Source organism: Desmodus rotundus, chromosome 10 (assembly GCF_022682495.2).
Source record: "Desmodus rotundus isolate HL8 chromosome 10, HLdesRot8A.1, whole genome shotgun sequence".
Taxonomy (NCBI): domain Eukaryota; kingdom Metazoa; phylum Chordata; class Mammalia; order Chiroptera; family Phyllostomidae; genus Desmodus; species Desmodus rotundus.
In genome coordinates this window covers 102,007,849-102,027,006 of record NC_071396.1, presented here as the reverse complement: position 1 = coordinate 102,027,006, position 19,158 = coordinate 102,007,849, and the positions used below count along the sequence as shown (strand labels likewise).

Here is a 19,158-nt window from a genome sequence, read left to right as displayed (position 1 = left end):
CCACTCATAACCCCTGATGTGATCTCCATTTCTGTGATTCTGTTTCTGTTTAAGTAGTTTGCGTAGTTTGTTTTTGTTTCTGTTTTTTTAGGTTCAGCTTTTAATAGTTGTGAGTTTGTTGTCATTTTACTCTTCATATTTTTGATCATCTTCTTTTTCTTAGATAAGCTCCTTTAACAGTTCATATAATAAAGTCTTGGTGATGATGAACTCCTTTAACTTGACCTTATCTTGGAAGCACTTTATCCGCCCTTCCATTATAAATGATAGCTTTGCTGGATAGAGTAATCTTGGATGTAGGACCTTGCCTTTCATGACTTCAAATACTTCTTTCCAACCCTTTCTTGCCCCGTAAGGTTTCTTTTAAGAAATCAGCTGATTGTCTTATGGGAACTCCTTTGTAGGTAACTCTTTCCTTTCCTCTTGCTGCTTTTAAGATTCTCTCCTTATCTTTAATCTTGGGTAATGGAATTATGATGTGCCTTGGTGTGTGCTTCCTTGGGTCCCACTTCTTTGGAACTGAGCTTCCTGGACTTCCTGGAAGTCTATTTCCTTTGGCAGATTGGGGAAGTTCTCCTTCGTTATTTGTTCAAATAAGTTTTCAACTTCTTGCTCTTTTCTCCTTCTGGCAGCCCTATGATTCGGATGGCGGAATGTTGGAAGTAGTCCTGCAGGTTTCTAAGCCTCTCTTCATTTTTTTGAATTCTTGTGTCTTCATTCTGTTCCAGTTGAATGTTTATTTCTTCCTTCTGCTCCAAATCATTGATTTGAGTCCCAGTTTCCTTCCCGTCACTGTTGGTTCCCTGTATATTTTTCTTTATTTCACTTTCATAGCCTTCACTTTTTCCTCTATTTGGTGGTCATACTCAACCATTTCTGTGAGCATCCAGATTACCAATGTTTTGAACTCTGCATCTGACAGGTTGGCTATCTCTTCCTCACTTAGTCCTATTTTTGGAGCTTGATCTGTTCTTTCATTTGGGCCATATTTTTTTGTTTCTGAGCATCTGTTACGTAGTAAGGGGCAGAGCCTTAGGTGTTCACCAGGGCAGGGCAAACCCACATCGCTGCGTGTGGTGCTGTATGTGGGGGAGGAGTCTGAGAGGGAACAATGCCACTTGCTTGGCTCTCTGCTGGCTTTTAGTCACTTCCCCCACTTCCCACAATCAAATTGTGCTCTTCTGGTGCTGATTCCTGAGTGGCTGGGTGTGTATACATTCTAGGACCCTGTGGGTCTCTCTAATGAACTCACCTGTGAGGCTGGGAGTTTCTCCTGCTGCCTCAACACCCACAGGAGTTTTCAATCAGAGGTTTGATGCTTTATTTCCCCACACTGGAAGCCTGGGTTGTGCCGTCTGCCTTGCTTGCCAGTTGGTCTTCCCGGTTTTCTACACACACATGTGGGACCACCCAGACCACCAGCTGCCATCTCACCTGCCTGGTCCTCCAGCCGCTGCCTTACCTTGAGTCTTCTCCACCCAGCTGTCCATCTCAACCATTTCTGTGAGCATCCTGATTACCAGTGTTTTGAACTCTGCATCTGATAGGTTGTCTATCTCTTCCTCGCTTAGTCCTATTTTTGGATCTTTGATCTGTTCTTTCATTTGGGCCTTTTTTTTTTTTTTTTTTTTTTTGTCTTAGTGTGCCTGTTACATTGTAAGGGTCAGAGCCTTAGGTATTTGCCAGGGCGCCCCTCCTACCAGTCTGAATGAATGTTTCTTCTTCAACTCCTAGGTTGTTGGACTTCTATACAGTTCGATTTTCTAGCAGTTCTGGTTAGTTTTTGTTTTTAAATTAGTTTTTGTCCTTCTTTTTGGTTGTGTGAGGAGGCAAAGTATATCTACCTATACCTCCATCTTGGCCAGAAGTCCTGAGTTTTTTAAATGATGGTTTACATTCAGTGTTATTTTGTATTGGTTTCAGGTGTGCACATAGTGGTCAGACAATCATATACTTTACAAAGTGTCCCCCCCAATATTCCCCAAACCCACATGGCACCATACATAGTTATTACAATGTTATTGGCTATATTTCCTGTGCTGTACTTTATATCCCTGTGACTATTCTCTAACCACCAATTCGTACTTTTAACAGATTATATGTATAGGTGTACATATATACATATACACACCTGTGACAATCTGAAACCACAAGCATAGTTTATATACAGAATATTTCTGTCACCCAGAAATTTCCTCTTTCCTATTTGCAGGCTGTCCTCCATCCATTCCCTGCTCCAGGCGAGCACGGATCTGCTTTCTGTCACTATAGATTGGCCTACATTTCCCAGATTTTTTTAGAAATGGGATTCCATAGCAAGTACTCCTGGTGTCTGACTTCCTTTGAGACTCATCCATGTTGTTACATATATCGGTGGTTCCTTCTTTTTTCTCGATTTCAGTGGATGGACAGCATAGTATGGGAATGCCAGGATTGATGTACTTGTTTATTGACACACCTTTGGGTCGTTTCCAGTTTTGAGCTGTAATGAATAAAAATGCTGTGAATATTTTCGTATGTGACATCATATGGACACAGGTTTTCAGGTCTCTTAGGTACCTAGGAGTGTAATGATTGGGTCACACAGTAGAGGTATGTTTAATTTAATAAGGAAGTGGCCAAAGTGGTTGTACCAGTTTTTCATTTCTACCATCAATGTACTCTTAAACTTCAGATAATTGTTACCAAATTCATCTCCAAGATAACTTTACTAAGACTCTACAAAAGTGAATAACAATATGTATTGCCCACACTCTCACCAACGTTGATTATCAATCTTTTTAATCTTTGCCGTTGTATGACCTTTGCCAGTCTGGTCATTCAAACACAATGACTCGTTGGGAAATGCATTTAATTATTTGAGAATTATAGCATACTTCCATAGGCGCTTTTGCCGTTGTATTTTGCCCTCTTAGTATTATTTTCACATCTTTTCCCCATTTCCTGAATGTGTCACTCATGCTTTTCTCAGAGCTTCTCTGACCTTAGGACCATAAATACTAATGCTATTTAGATTTAGATCCTTGGTCTGGTTGGGAGATACTCTGAAATAAGGAGTGGATAGGAATCTATAGGCAGGGTCCTAGCACAGGCCTGAGCCCTCGTCCTGCCAAAGGACAGTCCCATCTCACTGAGGCTCGGGAAACTGATCTTTAACTTACCTTGCCTTGAAGAAAACACTCAGGAAAGCCCAGCAGCAATTTTGAAAAGTTACTTAGATTTGGCGAACACCAAGGACAGAGCCAGAATTTCCAGAACAGTAAGGAGAGACCGAGGGGGCACAAAGGCTTCCCAAGAACAGGAGAGTGTTTTCTCTCCAGGAGAAAGGTATGCAGGTACCTATGTTCTCATGGGGAACATGAGCCTGGGAAGGTGTCCACCAGGGACCATGCTCCCCTAAATTTTGCATGGTGCGGCACTGGGTTTTTTCCCAGACACATTTCAGTATCACCCGCCATTAAAGAAACTTTTCCATCAAGCACATCTACCTCTCCTGTTAGAGCCTGCTGAGTGTTTTCCCCCAAAAGGCTAGCCAGTTGTCCCTGTGTACCACCGACTGAGTAATCTGTCTGTCCCTCCTGCTTCTAAATCTCCTTGTGCAGGCTTTATCCCATTGCCCTGTTTACTGCTGTAATACTCATATTATCCATTATATATTTGCTTTCTTATATATTACAATCGCTGATGGGGCAAGTCTCTTCCAATACCCACCTTTCGGAAAATTCCAGTCCATCCTATTCTTGTACACTTATTCTTCCGTTCTGATAGAGCACTCTTAAAGCACTTGTATTTGGTTGGTAACAAACTCATAAGCACCTGGCCACAGAGGACTCTTTGGTCAATGCTGCTGTGCCTAGCATGGGCGAAAGTAGGTCGGTGCTGTAAGGCACGTCCAGCCTAGGACCTGGCTTGGCAATGGAGGACACTCAGTAGAAGGAGATCAAATTAAGAGAAATCATCAATGGCTAGAAAGAACAGAAGTTGTACGGTCAAGGCCCTGGGACAGGTAGCAGAATCAGAAAGCTAGGTTTACGGAAGTAGAGAACACAGGCCAGGATTCTGGGCAAAGAATAGGGGCACAGAGGTGTCACAAGGCTACGACATCAGGTTTTTGTTTTTTCTTTTAAGACTAAATCTCGAAAATGTAATCTGTATAAAAGACATTGAGGCAACAGTAACAGAATGGAATCTGTATTTATAAAAGGCATTGAAGTCGAGAACTTCCAGTTCACAAAGAAGCTGTGTTTATGCTGAGTTCAGGTCCTTTTCTCAGAGTGGAAGTTCCCACATTATTTCCCCATAAAACAGTGTTTTAACAGGAAATGAGGGTCCCAGTCAATGCCTGAAGCCTAATTTTAAAAACAGATCACTGTGAACAACATAATTGACTAGTCTGACAGTCTGAGTTTCTTGGTAACAATACACAAAAGTCAACTCATGCAAATGGAAGTAGGAAAAACAATGGATTAAAAGGATAATGGGTAGCCTGTAGAAATAAAGGAATTATTAAGGAACAGCGCTCTGGAAATGGGTTGGAAACATCTGGGAAGGTCGCCAAAATCTTCTGAGAGGCACTGCGTGCTTAGGACGCTGCAGCTGCCACATGGGCCTATATGTCTGGACATTCACCACAGGCTGCTGGACACCCCGCTGCCTCAACTGGTGACAATCTTTCCCTAGACCTTTGCTTCACCCCTTAAGGGTCTGAGTCCCAGCTCTCAGCACATGATTAGCCAAGCCTGGGTACATGCCCATGCTCTTGTCACCAGGAGCAATGACAGGGAATATCTGTCATTCTCTATGTTTCATAAAGGGGAACAGGACCTTTATGTGGTATTACTTCCAGGAAGCATATTCAGATGCAACATAATCAAGGAAAACCTTTCCTCCCAAGGTGTTTATCCTTAATTATATCTTCAAAGTCCATCTTCCATTGTTAGGTAAACAGTCACAGGTTCTGAGAATTAGTATGTGGACACCTTTGGGGGACCATTATTCTGCCTACCATAGTGGGTATCCTTGGGGCCTTTTTTTTTTTTTGTAGCTTTTCATCTTAGTCGTGATTCTAGGACCACAGGAAAAGTCCCACTCAGCATCTCATTATATGTTCCTTCCACAGTACAAGGGATTTTCAAAAAAAGAATACCAATTCCAAGGGATTGTCCTGAGAAATACACAGTAAAACGCAGTCTAAAGGGCTTAGCACATTGCCTGGCACCAGAGCGAGAGCTCAACAAACAGTGCCGTCACTGACAGCGGTAATTCTTACAGAGAAAAGACTTCCAGGGCCAGGGTCGGGGTGCGTAGCCTGTGCCATCATGCAGGGCGCCACTCCCAGAAGAGCTCTCTGCCCTTGGCTTAACGCTCTGGGGTCGCCATCGTGACATTCTCAGTACTCGCATTTTCACTTTGCACTGGGTCCCTAACCTGGAAAACTGGTCCTGGGGATGAGCCATCATTGGCAATCCACTTACAGGTAATTTTCTCAATCCCCAGCTCCTGCTAAACTTGTTGTAAAGCTCTTCCCTTGTAAAGCATGGTCTTTGTTTAATTTCCCCCAAAAGAAGATCTTGAGATAAGGTTTGGGTGGAAGAGGATAGCAGACTACACAGCGGGAGTAGGGCAGTGAGAGAGGGCAAGGGGAAGTCAATGGGGGGGTCATTGGTGGGGCAGTTAGGGTTTGGTCATGCTGAGGAGCCTCTGAGGCAGAGGGAACAAATGCCTCAGAATTGTCCCTTCAAGGAAGGGGTGGGGAATCAGGGGTATTTAGCCCCCCACCCCCTTCCCTGACTGGTTAAGGGTTGCTCCTGGGGATTTGATCCTCCAATTTTTCTGGTCTACCTCAGGCATGGCTCTGAAGCCCTCTGGCCAATAGATGCAGGCGCTGGAAATACAAAGCCATTGATGTGTATGGAAAATGAACTAGAACCCGTGTTTAGTCCTGGGATTATTCTCTCAATTCAGAACATGCTAATCATATTATCGTGGTGAGAATGAATGATCATATCAAGTTACTCTGAACTAAGCGACAGAATACTTGTGATCCCGCTGCGTGGGCAAGCCGGGTCCTCCCTTTCCCTGGGCCGTTTGTGCCATCTGCGAGAAGTGAGAGTAGGGTGATATCTGAATTCCTTCTGTTCTCAGTGTTCTACTTTAATTTGTGTAACCAAGAATTTTGAGCTTGGGGGAGGAAAAATGCCAATCCACCAAACAAGTAACTCATTAAAATAGAAGGGTCTCATGATTTTTTTTTTTTCTGGAGAACTGACTTCTTAAAAATAGGGAAGCATATTGAATAGGAGAGCAGGAGCAGCTGTTCTGTTTTTCTGTGAGTAGAATGAAAGGGACTGGATTTAAATTGTGCCAAAAGGGATTTATTTAAATGAGACATTTAAAAAGTTGTGAGACAAAGCCACGTGCTACTCAAGGCGATTTGGGAAGCTGCTATCTAGAGAAATGTTTAAAAGGATGTGTTTTATTTTTGTTCCTTAAAGTGTACATCTATGTTTCCATCGAGTCTTTGCACGTATGTATACTAGGCCTCATCATAAAATGAGAAAGGATAGCAAGATCTTTCTAGGAGAAAATGGTAAGTAGCAGGCACGCATTCGCAATCCTTCCAGCCTGTGGCCACGGCAGACGGTGCTAATGAATCATTGTCTTCTCACCCAAGCCCAGGCAAGGACATATAATTTATCTCAATACCACGATCCAGGCAGCCACTACCAATCAATCCCAGTTGGTTAGTGAGTAGAAACCTATGTGCCCTCTTAGTCCTCCGTGACTCTGGGGGCTTTTCCCATGACGACAGTCATTATCATCTCACTTACACTCATGGGTTACTCAAACAATTTGTACAAAATCCTATGAAAATACAGTATTCTCGAGCCTCGTCAAATATGCCAGTCACAATTCTCCTGCCTGGAGACTTCAGCACTGAAGAATTATCTCTTCTTAATTATCTCTTTTAGAATCTTCTAGAATGCAGATTTTAGCCCTGGCCAGGTAGCCCAGTTGGTTAGAGCATCATCCCAAAACACCAAGTTTGTAGGTTCAATCCCAGCCGGGGCACATACAAGAAGCAACCAATGAATGTATAAATAAGTGAAACAAACCTGTCTGTCTCTCCCTTTCTAAAATCAATTAAAATATTTTTAATAAATGCAGATTCTAGGACCCCACCCCCAGAAATTCTGATTATTAAGGGAAGAGGTCTAGATCCGGCATTTTTCCAATCGACTCTGATGCAGCTGGTCAGTCAGGCAAAATTGCTCTCTGGGAAGCATGCCACTGCCGGGGGAGCAGGCCAGGGCTCCCTGTTCCATTTCAGGGACCTACGTGGGAAACAAGTGGTCCATGTCTGCGTGCTCAGTTCTGGGTTGCTTCTGTTGGCCCCATTTTTCTCTTTCTTGCATAGAAACAAGCCCTTATGGTTGGGTCCCCAGGCTGTCCGTCTCCGTGGGATCCAGGCCAGATTAAAACTCCAGAAAGCCTTCTGTCAGGTTGTTTATTATCTGCTCAGCAGGTCAAGACACTTGCCCTTTATTTTCCAGTGGCTTTTGTCTTAACTGTCTCTGCTATTTCAGGCTAACATCAATGACCTGTTTCTGGACTGTTCTTGTGGAAGCTTTTCCTTTTCTTGACTTCCACTTGATATTTTTATAGCTGGGCCCCAATCAGTTCCACACATTGTTGAGGTTGCTAGCTATGTATTCCAGCCTCCCACCAATTCATATTTACTCATCAACCCCAACAAAGAGGGCTGATAACAGGACACTATCAGAATATTTGACAACTGGTCTGAGTCAAAATATAGTCCAAATATAGACAACTGGCAGACACCTCCCCCCCCAACCAGCCAGAGGAGATTCCAGCTCCAATCAGCCAGTACAGCCAGTACAGCCATAGAAGTCATTCCTGGTGTGGTAGACTGAGTAACAGTGTCCCGAAGACATCCACATTCTTACCCCCAGAACCTACAAATATTACCTGATAGTAAAAGGAATTTTTCATATGTGACTAAGGTAAGGATCTTTAGATAGATTATGTTGGGCCATCTGAGTGGCCCCTAAATGTAATCACAAGTGTCATTATTAAGAGGGAAGAAGAGGGAGATTCGACCATGGAAGAGAGAGTGCTGATTTTGAAGACGGGGGACGGAAACATGAGCCAAGGGATGTAGGCAGCATCTAGAAGTGGAAAAGGCAAGAAAATAGATTCTCTTCCGAAGGAACTAGCCCTACCAACATTTTAACTTTAGTCCAGTGAAACTGAGTCTGGACCTCTGGCCTCCAGAATTATAAGGGAATACTTTTGAGTTGTTTTAAGCCCCCAAATTTGTGGGAATTCCTTACAGCACCAGTAGGAAACTAATATACCTGGGAATACCAGACCGAAGATGACCGAGAAAGGGCCCAAGGCTAAGAAGAATTGGCCCTCACCTATTGGCAGAGTGGTGCTGTGGACTCCAGCACAACATGGAGCCTGGGAGCAGCTAGAACTGAGCATCTGAGACATTCTGGGAAAAGAGGGAATGGGCACATGAAGAGTAGGACATATCCAGAGAAGTATTCGGTGGCCAAAGTCAAAGTAAAACTGTAATCAGGTCCCATACACATCCTATGTAGAACTAAAATATCCCTCTCTACTGGAGCACAAAGAATGTATCCAAGTTAACCACTGAGTGCAAATGCTTGCTCGCCCCCTTTGTTGGTACATAATAGGGAATACAAAAAAGTCCGGTCTGTTACCCTCCAAGGTTCCCAACCTCTTCCAATAATGCATCAGAAATTCCTTAGCACCTGTTAGGGTCTAGAAATGGTATCATGGGAAGCTTGCATGCTCTCTGAGACTCCATGTGGTTCCAGGTGGACTCCTCAGGAACTCCCATTGCTAAGAATTCCTCTGCTGCTGTTCACTTGACTCTTGACTTTGGTTGTTGTACTCTTGGCGGGAGACACTGGAATTAAGAAAACCATGTACTCATAGATCAGTGTAATAGAACTGACAGTCTAGAAATAATCCCTTACACTTACAGTTCACTGATTTTTGGCAAGGTTACAAAGACAAGTCAATGGAGGAAGAATAATCTTTTCAACCAATGGCACTGGGCCAACTAGATACCCACAGCAAAAGAATGAATTTTGACCATTATCCCCACACCATATACAAAAGTTAACTAAAAATATATCATAGACCTAAATGTAAAAACACAAAACTATAAAATGTTCAGAAGAAAACATAGTATCTTTGTGACCTCAGATTAGGCAATGGTTTCTTAGATATGACACCTTAAAGCACAAGCAACCACAGAAAAAAATTGATAAATTGGACTTCATCAAAATTAAAGGAGAAAGTGTATGTGCTTCAAAGGATATGATCAAGAAAGTAAAAACAGACAATCTGCAAAGTGGAAGTATTTCCAATTCATATATCTGATAAGCGACCTGTATTGAGAAAGTATAAAGTTACAGTTCAACAATAAAAATTTAATAAAACCTTACAATAACACTTAAAAAAAATTAAAATGGGCAAAGGATTTAAACAGACATTTCTCCAAAGAACATACACAAATGGTCAATAAGTACATGAAAAGAGGCCCAGCATCATTAGTTATTAGGGAAATTCAAATCATACCCACAATTTCACACTAGGATGGCTAAAATAAGAAAGACAGGAAATAAAAAGTGTTGGCGAGGATGTGGACAAATTGAAACCCTTGTGCATTGCTGGCGGGGAAGCAAAATGGTGAAGACTCTGGTGAAAGCAGTCTAGCAACTCCTCAAAAAGTTAAGTACAGAAGGACCACGTGATTCCACTCCTAAGTATACACCCAAGAGAACTGAAAATGTACGTTCACGCAGAAACTTGCACATGAACTTTCATAGTGGCATTGTTAAAATAACCTCAGTGTCTATCTACGGATGAATGGATAAACAAATTGTGGTATTTCCACAGGACCACATGCATGAACCTTGAAAACATCATGCTAGCTCAAAAAAGCCAGACATACGAAGCCTCATATTGTATGATTCCATCTATATAAAATGTCCAGAAGAGGTAAATTCATGGAGATGAAGTGGTTGTCAAAGGCTGTGGAAGGAAGGATTGGGGGGTAACTCCTAATGGGTACGTATTGTCGGGAGGAGATTATTAAAACCTATAATTAGGTAGGTTTTATGGTTACACAACTCAGAATATTCAGGGGTGGGCAAAATACGTTTACAGCTGTTCGTATGGAAAAAGACATGCAGGTTATGATTATTACAATAGCTTTATTACCTGTGTCATGTACTCACAGCCAATGGTAAAGCTAGTTTTGCACACCCCTGTGTCAAAGATCGCCAACTACATACCTTAAAAGGGTGAATTTTATGCTATGTAAAGTTATCTCAATGTAGTTATTTTTTAAAAAGAGAGAGAGAGAGAGAAATGGGTGGTTCACAGAATTATTGGAGGGGCCGAAGACTCGTGCTGGGGGTGAAAGAGTTAGGAACAGGGCCCTAGACCCTGCTGCAGCATTGGTCCACCAAGGCCACCCTGTCTTGGCCACCCTGTCCTACAGGTTGCATGCAGCAGTGCCTCGAGCACACTGCCACCTTTGGCCCAGGAAGGCAAAACTGCTGCCACTCCAGAGGGTCCCAACTGAAACTCTCGGATGGAGTGTCTGATCTGATCGGAAGGTTCCAGGCCACGTGCTCATGCCAGCTGCAAGGCAGGCTGGGAAGTGAATATCAACATCTTCCGTGATGGAAGATGGGCCACCAAACTCGTAAGTGAAGAACCCAAAAGACGAGAAGAGGGGTCAGCTGCTAAACTGCCAGGGGAGAATCACAGGTGACTCCTACAGCGTCACATTTATTTTGTGGCTTTTCCTGAACTTCTGCAAACTAGAACAAAACAATCATAATCACAGTTTCTCTCCTCTCTCTCTCTTGATTATTACTTACTTGCCCCTCAGCTGTCCCCTGATAATTGTCTAGACTGATTCTCCATTTGCTTCCAAGCTGTATTTCAGTTGGCATGACCAAGACATTAGCTCTTAGGGGTTCATACTGTTCCAGGGCACTTAATTTTAATAGGAAACTATTGAGAACTAAAAAGCTTTTATGATAGAGAAATCTGAATAGTGTACAGGAAAAAGAACAGGCTTTGGAATAGTGTGGTCTTAAATATGAATTTCAACTCTGACCTCCAGCAAGTTTCTTACTGTCCAAGTCTCAGTTTCTACATCTGAAAATGGGGATGATGTTCACATCTAGGGTCAGCATGAGCACGAAACAAGGTTATGTTTATAAAGCCCACGTTGCTCTAGCCAGCACCCAGTAGGTGCTCAGTCAATGGACATTGTCACAGGAACACAGCGATGATACTGAGATACTTTGAGAAGAGAGCAGCTGCATGCTTGAATGTGCTCCGTCACTGCCCGAGGCAGGGACCTTGGGAATGGTTAGGCCAGGAGCCCCTCCCAGAGCTTGGAGGCCAGAGAGAGGAAGGGACACCAACAGGACACTGAGGCCATTTCTGAGGTCGTCTATGCTGAGTGCTGAGTGCCGAGGCCCTGCCCCAATCTGCCTATTTAGACCCAGCATCCAGCCTGGGCCTCTGTCTTCCTAGCTGACAGGTAGGAAGAACCACCCTTTTTTCAAGACCCTCCCCTCCCAGTTTCCAATTCAGTTAACTTCTTTAGATAATAAAAATGAAAACCAAATGCAAGACTCTGTGAAAAAAGTTAAAGTTTGTGCATTTCAAGATCGCTCAGAGGGAGAACTCAATGGTTCCTATCCCAAGAAACAGAGATTATGAATATTTATAAACCATATAGCTTCAAAGATGCCCTTTAGGAGACTAAAAACCTACTACTAAGTGCTTCTAAATTAAATATGCACGCCTTCAAATACACATATTGAGACCCCACTAGTGGAAGGGACCACACTTTCCCTTTTGCTTCATGTTTCCATGTGACAGGAGACGATGGGGCTCAGGACATGCTCCCCCAAAGTGTGGTGCTTTGGAATACTGAATGTTACAAGCTGAAGGAATTAGAGAAATGACGGGTCAGAGAGGCCTCTCTGATAAGACCCTCACACAAAAGGTGGCCTTTCTATATCCTGAGAAAAGGAGTATCCTTATCTCCAAAGACAGAGGGACACCGAGAAGAATCCAAACAGGCCTTGTTCATTTTCCCCAATTCATGACTCATGTCATTCCCTTTGCCCTTTCCTACTCCTCCACGGCTATATGCTCAGGTTAAACACTCACATTTAACCATTTCTTTGGGTCTTTGTTTTCTTACGAAGGGCCCCACATTGTGTAAAATTTACATGAGATGAATCGGTATGCTATGCTCCTGTCAATCTGTCTTTGTCAGTTTAATTTTCAGACTCAGCCTGAGACATGAGGGAAGCATTTTTCCTCCCATGCAGAGATAGCATCACTGTAACACTTCTGACTTCTGGAATCTTCCTACCACTCGCTTTTCCCCAGGACATGCATACACATAACTGAGAGACAGACTCAGGCTGGAAGATAGTAGCATTTTCCCTTGGGTAGCAGGGTAGCAGGGAGGTAGCATTTACCTCCCCAGCAGTGGGAGTGAACTTGGCCTGGGGAGGAGATGAACTGGAATGGAAGACAGGGGTAAACACAGAAGACTCCCCAGGCCTGCTTTCTGGCTGGGCACTCACTGTCCCCCACAAGCCTCTCAGAGCTGGCACTGAGTTCTGTTCTTCTCCAGGGCCCAGGGCTTCCTTGCAGAATTGGTGGCACTTCCTGTCCCCCTGGCATCATTTGTGCTCTGAGGGCGGGGTGCTTCCTGTGCCTTCTCCCCACCCCCATGCCAGCTTTCACATTCTCTCATGTGCGTGGACCATTGCTGGCCCGCCTTTGGCTCCAGCATCTCAGAGGCCACCTTCCCACTGCGTCTCAGCTCCTGCTTCCTGCTAATGCCCCTACATCTGGTGGCTACAGCCTCCTCCCAGGTTCCTGCCTCCCACAGGCTCTGCCTTGGCAACCCTGGTCCTGGCACGTCACCATCCCCTGTCTCTCTGTTCTCTCCTCTCTGAAGCTCTGGCAGGCAAAACAAGAGCAAAGGGACTGAATGGAAGGGCTAAGGACTCTGGAAGACAAAAGGAGCCTTTGTCGTCATCTGCCCGCTCCTCCAGCACTGACTGCTTTGAAGAGCCACACCCGCACACTGAGATGTCAGCGTTCACCCACCGATCGGCAGCACGTGGCCTCCCCTGTCCACCGTCTGGGCAGCAGCCTCACTGCCTGGCTGCACCCACTGCGGGCTGTAAATAAACCAGTCATCTCAACTCTGAGCAAAACCCAGAGCACAGGAGGTATGTTAACACCATTCCTAACCCATTTACATGCACACATTACATGAATCATGGTTTGGTTCCAGCTGCTTCACTCACAAGTCATCTCCGGTGATGAAACCGTCAGGTATAGAAAACCAAGCAACACTCCTTCCAGCTCATGCTCCTGCACCCCTGGTCACCCAGTGTCGCTTAACCACAGTAGAAAATCTGGTGTCGAGACTGGGAGTTGAAAGCCCTCCCCCCTACCAACGATTCCACTGCCCTAAAATGAGTGTTAATAGTGATGTTCAAAAAGACAGGCCCTGGTAGCTGGATGGAGCTGGAGATTATTTTAGAAGAACTTGAATCCCAAGCACTCAAGTTCTCATGCTCACCAAGATCACTTTCTAATGAGTGTGGGATCTTACATAATTGTTGAGCAGATGGGCTGTAGTCGTGATTTTGTGCAAATGTAAATTATCTTCTAAATGAAATGTGGTCGAGAAAGATACACCAGGCTCCAATTTCCAAACACAGAGAGGAAAAAAACAGCTCACTAAAGTCCCATTGTTTACTCAGCTGGTTTTCACAAATGTCCAAGCCAATGTTTTGAAAAATCGATCCCACAGTCTCAGGACCACAGAGAGGTAAAGCTAAAGTGTGCCGCAGGCTCCTCTCTGTCCCCCGGCTCACCAGCAAGCCGTCTGCATGGAGGGAGGGTATTTGCTGTTGCTTGGCCACAGTCCAGGGTGGTTTACATTCTAATTCTTCCCTTTTCTTCAATGTATTTTAAATTGAAGTATAATTAACATATAATGAAATGCACAGTCCTTGGGTATTCAGATAGATGAATTTTGACAATTGCCTATGCACTTGGAACCAACAGCCCAAACAAGACAGAGAACATTCCTATCACCAGCCAGGCAACCCCTGATTTGCTGTCTGTCACCACAGAATTAGTTTTGTCTGTTCTAGAAGTCATATCAGTAGAATTATACGGTAAGGACCTTTCTGTGTTGAGCTTCCTTCATTCAGCATAATGTTTTTGAGTAATTCCTTCAGGTTGTTGCATGTTTTCACAGTGTACTGTTTTTTTCTTAATTGCTGAGCCGTGTCCCATTGTACGAATGTAGCACAACTTGTTTATTCATTTATCTGTCAGTGATATTTGGATTATTTCCCGTTGTCAGCTCTGATTCAAAGGGGAAAGGAAAGTACTTTTAACCGTATTGCCAGGACAACTGATAAATGTGTAGGGGGGAGGTGAACCCCGATCCCTGTCTCACTCCATATGCAAAAGCTAACACCGCGTGGACCACAGACCCCGACGTAAGATACAGACACAAAGCTGCTGCAATGACGGGTAATAACTTCGTGACCTTGGCATGGGCGGAGAGTCCTTGGACAGAATGTAAAAAGCCCTATATAGCCACTAAAAAATAATAAGTCGGGTGTCATCTTACTTTAAATTTCAGCCCTTGAAAAGATACCATCAAGAAAATGGACAAACCATGGACTGGGAAGGAACACTCACATCACATATATCTGACCGAGAACTTGTATCCAGGTTATACAACAAATGCTTAGTAATTAACGATAAAAAGACAAACAACCCAATTAAAAATGGCAGAAGACTGGGACAGACATTTCACAAAAGATGCATGAATGGCCAATAAATTGACCAAAAAAAAAAAAGGTGTTCAAAATCTTTAGTTACAAAATTTTTTTTAAATTCTTGTGTGAAACTCATTGGGTCAGTCATTCAAAGACTTCCTCATTTCCCCCCATTACACTGGAAAGACAGGATGGAAATGCTAAGTGGAGGTGAGTTTTGTGTTTGAAGACCAAGCCTCTCAACCCCCTCGGACTACGTGTTTTCTGCTTAGTAGCTACAAGCATTTCGTGGAACTGCTGCGGTGAACAAGCTGCCGCTGCTGGCGCCCTTCTTCGTGTGGCTTTGTGTACAAGAGGTAAGAACTCAGACAGCTCTCAGCCCCAGGGACGTGCCTGGGAAAAGCAGTGGGTGAGGAATGAGCAGCAGGGTGAGCAGGTCAGCCCAGAAGGAGGGACCGTGGGGACCAGCCCACAGGGGCTTCCTCAGCTCTGGCCTAAGCAAGTTTTCAGAATAAAATCAAATGTTCAGAATAAATAAATAAATTTTGAGAATAAAATCCAAGTCTCCAAAAGGCTAGCTTTTTGTCACTAACCATTTAAAAATGAAAACACTATAGCCTCAATGCTTTTGTGTGGCTGGATTTTAGTTTTCCTAAAGACACAAGGTTTCTAACTCATCAACGCAACTATTTATTAGGCATCTAGTCTGTGTGGATGAAGCGTGGTGAATTGACAACCACGCGGTATACACATCATCAGAAGCTTAAAAGATTCTAAAGCAGCTGGCTCTCCTCTAGTTAGTCCACCACCCACACCAGGTAGCTAAGGAGGAGGGGCCTCTCACTGTGTACAGGAAACTCGGTGGCGGCAGAGTGCCCCTGGCCCAGGGCAGCACTGGAAACACGGGAAGTCTGCTGTGGTTGGGTACGTGTTTTATGTCATTCTCTGGAGCTGGGAAATGCGGGGATAAAGAATGGACACTTAATTTAGATCTCAAATGGAATCAGATTGAGATTTCATTCAGATGAAGAGTCTCTGCCTTCTAATTAGATTGAAGGACTGATGTAAAGTGGGAGGGGAAGCGATGTGCTAGGAAGGAGGGAGGCCCTTGAGAATTTTTTAAAAAAGCAAAAATTTTTTAACGTTTCAGTATTTTAATTGGAAAACTTCCAAAGATAAAATAATACTTTGTGTCTGTGTGGCATTCTACCATTTACGAAATATATTTGAGCTTCACCTCTTCTGATCCTTCGGCGTCTTCAGAGGCCTGGAAGATGAATATTGGGTAAATATTGCGTAAAGAAACTGAGCAGGCGGCTTTGGGTGAGTGGCCTGATGTCGGTCACATAGCCAGTAAGAGGTGGGAATATTTTTGAACACAGGCCTTCTGATTCCAAGCATCTCCCAAATGTTTAAGCCCAGCAGTTCATGATTAGATTGTTTCCACCAAATACTCAAATTATACTGGCTCCAGTCCTGTCTTGTTAATTGTCAGGAATTGGCACCCCTCAATATGTCCCCCAGAGAATTCTGGGAGGGTCCTGCCACCGCTTCCCATGTGCCCCGGTGCAGGTCCCCCAAGCCTCCACTCTGTCTCAGGGTGTCACCCCACGACTGCCGTTGCCCGTCACCACCTTGGAGAGCTCACTGTTCCACTGCACACTTCTTCCCTCTGCTGGCGGCCCCGCATCGTAGCAGTGCGGTGGCCACCTTCACTGCTTCATTTCCCTGTGGGACCCACCCCTTCCCTATTCTCCCCAAAGCATCTCGGGGGCTAGGTGATCACTTTCAACCAGACTTTACTCAAGTGTTGTTCAGGAGACAGGAAAAAATACCGCCCAAAGAACAACTGATGCCTTCAAGCAGATGTGGCTACAGGCCGAGCTCCCAGCCTAGGCCCATCCTCAGAGTCCCTAACCACGCTTGGTTCTCTACCTACTTCCAAACACAAGTGCCAGCTCCTGCTGCACTGCTGCACAAGAGGTCTAGAAAAACTAACATAAACGTGCAGAGGAAAAAAGCGACTTTCCTCCTCCCTTTGTCTAAAGTTCACCTTTCCGATTCTCATTTCCTGGCGGAGCACGAGACCAGGAGGGTCAACAGCAAGCATGGCCACCCGCCCAGGGAAGTCCCTCCTCCACAAGAGTGGGACCAATGAAATCACACTGGGAAGTGGTAGCCCAGCCTCTCTGGGTTCTGGGGTATTCGGACTTGGATGACCCTGCACCAAGTGTATCCACTACCTGTGTACAGCCTTTGCTTTCGTGCGAGACCGAGTGTAAGTCTGCAGAGCCTTCCGGTTCCCCCAGAAACTCAGAACACACACAACTCCTAAGAACAGGCAATATCTTACAGACAGAGAGCAATCCACTCCCTGCTGAGGAAAATAAAATCTCCTCTACGGAAGGACCACATCTCTGCTTTAAAAAGACGCTTTATTTACAAAGGCAAGAAAAGGCTTAACTTCGCAGTCTGAGAAATCTGTAATTGGGCCAGTCCCGGCTTTGTCCCCGAGGAAGTCTATGTTCCACTACCTTGGTGCTTGCTGTACCCTCAGCGAGGGGCTTTCTTTGGTGAAGAGACAACCTGCCCCAGTGAGGAATCTAATATCCACCTCACAGGAAGTGGAAACCACTTCTAGGTTTACAGTGATGCTTTTACGAGCTACTAAACCCATCACGGTTTTCAAAAACAGAATCCGGTTCTGGTCGGAGCAGCATCCCCCCCCACCCCCGACGTGGGGCAAGCCCAGCTCTTCCCTGCACTCTGCCCTCCCAAACAGCTTCAGTGCACACAGATCAGAATTCACCTCCGGGGGATGACTCAGCGTTCATTATGAACATCAATTACCAGGCTGTTCTAATACAATGATGCCTTCAGGGAAACTGGGCTCTGCGGTCAGTGTGCCCTGGTATTAAATGGCCCACACAACTCTCCTGGGAGTTCTGTCTCCTGCCTTGCAGGGTTTATATTTCTCACTCTGCTCTTAGGCAGAAACATCTGTCCTTCTTGCTGCTGTTGGTGAATCTGCTTCTGAGACTGTATCTTCCTTCTTGTCCTTGCTGTGGACAGAGAACCCTGACGCCTAAGCTTGGAAGAACTATTTCTAAAGTAAGAATGGATGTGTTATTCTGAGGGAGGATCCCAGGGTCTTCCATCTGAGTAAAAACCATGTTTAGCTTCTCAGTTTGGCTCCCCTATTTTTAGTTCATTGGCATGGGTTCCCCATCTGCCCGGCTGCCCCTCCCCCTGCCCAACCCTCCTGCCCATCCTCTCTGTCCTCTCACAGCTGCCCCATCAGGGTCCTGCTCTGAAGGCTGTCCCCACCTACGCCTGTTCCTTGTCCTCTTTATCATTCACAGATGTGTCCCCAAAACATCTCTTCATGTCTCATTCCATCTCGGCACCTGCTTCTTGGCATCTGCTTCCTGAAGGACCCTCAGGGGGACCCCAGAGCGTGTGTGAGGAGGCCTGCCCCAGGGTGCATGCAAGGAGTCCTCTCCCACCTGCCCCTTCACTGTCCCCCACCCACTGCACCAAACAAAGCCACGCCACCCACCCACCCAGAGCCTCACGTTGCCCAGGGCTATTAAAAGCACCCTAGGCACCAAACAAAAGGGCAGTTTGAAATATTGGCCTCCATGAATGAAGACAGCAAGGTAGGGGAGAAAGAGATTTTCCTCGACCCTCTGAGGGTCACTGCTGGGTCTGAAAATTAACCTGACAGGGACAGATCAACAGGAGAAAAGCATACACATTTTTTTAATGTAAGCATTACATGACGCAACAGTCTTCATAAGGAAAGGAAGACCCGAAGAAGTGGTTAAACTGGAGTGTTGTTAGGCTAGGTTGCTGAAAAGTGGACAGACGTGGGGGAATAGGGAAAAACAAGGGTAAGTGTGGTGATCTGGGGAAGCGTGGGAGGCTCGTTTGTCCCGATTCCTCTAGCATCTCTCCCTCTTAGAGACAGCATGCCCCTTTCCTCCTGGCATAGGGAGGGTGCCTCTCCCATGAGGGTCTTATGACTTGCTTCCGGGAAAGTCAGAGAATCCTTCCTGCCTGTGTTTTTCAAATTCCTTCCGCTTAAACTATTCCACACACCAAGGTGCCATATGTTAGAATAGTGTCTCCTGAACCCTGTTGCTACAAATGCATGGATTAGCCTCTCATTCGCTGAGTAGCTAATCCACACCAGTCTTACATATGTGGTTGTTAAGGGCCAAATCATGGTATAAGAAAT

At 44.9% G+C, this 19,158-nt stretch overlaps 1 long non-coding RNA gene across 1 annotated transcript in view; it reads right to left on the bottom strand.

Moving 5' to 3' along the window:
• Window positions 1–1,622: 1,622 nt before the first annotated feature.
• LOC123478712 (uncharacterized) overlaps window positions 1,623–19,158 on the bottom strand; it is a 35,934-nt gene continuing 18,398 nt past the window's right edge. Inside the window, exons 2-3 of the long non-coding RNA XR_006654015.2 lie at window positions 8,802–8,959; window positions 1,623–2,482 (exon numbers count right to left, since the gene is read on the bottom strand). This is a non-coding gene — a long non-coding RNA (uncharacterized lncRNA). The remainder of the gene's footprint in view (window positions 2,483–8,801; window positions 8,960–19,158) is intronic.